Source organism: Patagioenas fasciata, chromosome 16, assembly GCF_037038585.1.
Source record: "Patagioenas fasciata isolate bPatFas1 chromosome 16, bPatFas1.hap1, whole genome shotgun sequence".
Taxonomy (NCBI): Eukaryota; Metazoa; Chordata; class Aves; order Columbiformes; family Columbidae; genus Patagioenas; species Patagioenas fasciata.
This window is the reverse complement of record NC_092535.1, coordinates 17,255,399-17,258,656: the sequence shown is the minus strand read 5'-3', so window position 1 is coordinate 17,258,656 and position 3,258 is coordinate 17,255,399. Positions and strand designations below refer to the sequence as shown.

The following is a 3,258-nucleotide window of genomic DNA, read 5'->3' as shown; positions in this document are numbered from 1 at the left end:
CCCTCTTCCCCCTCTTCCCCCTTTTTCCCTTTTCCCCCCTTTTCCCCCTTTTTCCTCTTTCCCCCCTTTTCTCCCCTTTTCCCTCTTCCCTCTTTTCCCTTCTTTCCCCCCTTTCCCTCTTCCCCCCTCTTTCCATCTTATCCCTCTTTTCCCCCTTTATCCCTGTTTCTTCCCTTTTCCCCCCCTTTCCCTCTTTCCTCGCCTTTTCCCTATTTTTCCCTCTTTCCCCCCTTTTTCCCTCTTTTCCCTCTTTCCTCGCTTTTTCCCTCTTTTTCCCTCTTTCCCCCCTTTTTCCCTCTTTCCCCCCTTTTTCCCCCTTTTCCCTCTTTCCTTGCTTTTTCCCCCTTTTCCCTCTTTCCCCCCTTTTCCCCCCTTTTCCCTTTTTCCCCCTTTTCCCTCTTTCCCCCCTTTTTCCCCCTTTCCCCCCTTTTCCCTCTTCCCCCGTTTCCCTCTCCCGTTTTCCCGTCCCTCCTCCCATTCCCATGCAGCCCAACCCCTTCCCCCCTTTTCCCCAGAGCAGTTTTCATACAGATCCCCCCTTTCCCCCCAGCCCCGAACCCCCGGGGGTTTCTCAGCATCAGCAGCCACTTCACTCCCCCCAATTTAACTCTTTGTGTCCCTTTTCCAGGCTCTTTGGGAGCCCGGGTGTCCTGGGGCCGCTCTGGTTTTTGCTCCGGGGTGTTTGGAGCCCGGTGACCATGGACCTGTTTCCCTTGGGCGACGAGCTGCGTGGCTTTGCCCAGAGCCCCGGGCTGCTCTGCGGGGAAGCGCTGGAGCCCGACCTGGAGCCCAGTCTGAGCCTGGAGCCCGACCTGGAGCCCAACCTGAGCCTGGAGCCTGACCTGAGCCTGGAGCCCAACCTGGAGCCCAACCTGAACCTGGAGCCCATCCTGAGCCTTGAGCCTGACCTGGAGCCCAACCTGAGCCTGGAACCCAACCTAGAGCCCAACCTGAGCCTGGAGCCCAATCTGAGCCTTGAGCCCAACCTGGAGCCCAACCTGAGCCTGGTTACTAATGATCAGTATTTACCAATGATGGTCATAATTTATTAATAGTGATCAGTATTTATTAATAACAACCAGTATTTATTAATGATGGTTAGTATTTATTAATGACAATTAGTATTTATTAATAACCACCAGTATTTATTAATAACGGCCAGTATTTATTAATGGCGGTCAGTATTTCTTAATGACAATCAGTATTGATTAATGATGGTATTTATTAAGGATGATTATTATTTATTAATGATGATCAGTATTTGTTAACGGTGATCGGCATTTATTAATAATGGTTAGTATTTATTAATGACGATCAGTATTTATTAATGACCGTCACTATTAATGATGATCAGTATTGATTAATGATGGCGAGTATTTATTAATGATGATCAGTATTTATTAATAACAGTCAGTATTTATTAATGACAATCAGTATCGATTAATGATTGTGAGTATTTATTAATGATGATCAGTATTTATTAATGATGGTCAGTATTTATTAATAACGATCAGTATTTATTAGTGACGGTCACTATTTATTAATGACAATCAGTAATTATTAATGAGGGTCAGTATTTATTAATCCTTGCTATTTAACCCTTTTGGGTTGAAACCTTTGAGACCGAACGCCGATTGATTCCACCGGGCAAGCTCCACCTGCCTGGAGCTTCAGTGCCGACTACGCCATCTGTTCTAAAAGCGCCGCGGCTTTATCATGTTGATTTTTTTACCTATTTATCCTGATTTTTGTCACTTTAGCCACTTGGCGGCTGCTCCGGTTGAGGATGGCGGCGTCTCCATGTGCCGGAACCACGGGTGGTCGGTGGACGCCGAGAGGGGGCAGGTAACGGGCACCCATGGGTGCTGCTCATTGAGCGGGGATCTGAGCGAAGGCGGCGAGGGGGTTGGCGGTGCCGTCGAAGCCCTTTGCGGGGGTCGTTACCAAATTGTGCGTAACTGGATGATTTGTGAACATCGCTGCCGATTGAGTGGAGATGACGGGGTGAGAAAACGAGAAATAGGGAATCGCTGCGGTGTAAAGATTCGCGTTGCGCGCTCCCGCCCGGTTTGGGTCGTGTTTAGCGTAGCGGGTTTTATTATCCTCGTTATATAATGGAGAAATAATTGGGAAGAGCAGTTTGCAAAGCGCTTTGATATCCTCCAGCGCCACCGACGCTCCCGGTTCCGTTTGTGCTCAGGTGCGCGACGCGGGAGATGCAAACACCGCGAAACCATCGTTGGGAGATGGAAACGGCGCCTCCGAACCCCTGACGCTGTCCGAAAACACCCCCCTGGTGATCCCGGTGTTGGTTCCAGTGACAAGGAACGAGGTGGGTGAGGAGTACTTGGATGGTTGTGCGATGATTCGGCAACCGGCGGTGCCGGAGTTGCTCGCCGGAGCACCCGTGTGTGTGTCCCTGGCTGAACCAAGGGTGCTACGTGCCCCAGAACCCCCCAAATTACACCCAAATAACGCTATGGGGACGCGCTCGGCGGCCGCTACCCCAGGGACGGGCTCTGGGAGGCTCCAGGCTCCCGCTGGGTTATTGATCCGAAATACGGAACCCGGCGATCGCCTCGAGTTGGGTGGAAGGGAGGAAGCATCAGCAGGACCGGAGGGTCCCCAGACCCCTCATTTTGGGGTTCGCCGCTTGCTTTTGAGCCAAAAAAGGAGGAAAAGCAGATAAACTCCCGTGTGATTTTGTGCGTTTTCCACCTTTAACCCTTTTCTCGTTCGATGTTGCCCAGGTCACCGAAAATGAGTCTCTGGATGGGAAGATCTCGCAGCAAAAAGGCGACGGAGGCCGAAACCCCTCGTGATCCCGACACCGGGATTGAAGCGCTTTCGGCCGCCCCGCGGGGTTAATTCGGTGCGATGCGGATGTCCCCACGTAGCGCTTTGGGGGGAACACCCCGCTTTATGGTTGTGGTTTACGGGGAGTTTATCTCAACCCGGGCCGAGCGATCCTGGTGTAAAACCGCCCGGTGAACCCGGTTTGGGTTCGGCGTCCCCTCGCTGGTTTGTGGTGGCAAACGCAGAGCTTGTGCTCCCCAAAAACCCCCAAAATGGGTGATTTTGTGGAATATGGGATGGAAACAACCCCCCCAGGGTTTCGCTGTGATATCGGGTGTAAAAACCACCCGAGTGCTGCGATCGACTGCAAAACCCCATTGGGATGATCCATCAGCGACCGATTTCACCAAAACGATGGGAATTGGGACAATTTGTGGTTGTGACGCCAAGGAACGGTCTCGG

General features: G+C 51.6%; 1 long non-coding RNA gene across 1 annotated transcript; it reads left to right on the top strand.

Annotated features, from left to right (window-relative positions):
* The first annotated feature begins 711 nt into the window (after positions 1-711).
* Positions 712-2,215, top strand: LOC139829232 (uncharacterized). The gene is made up of 3 exons (XR_011741625.1): positions 712-1,097; positions 1,761-1,845; positions 2,201-2,215. It is a non-coding gene; the product is annotated as an uncharacterized lncRNA (long non-coding RNA).
* The last annotated feature ends 1,043 nt before the right edge of the window (positions 2,216-3,258 follow it).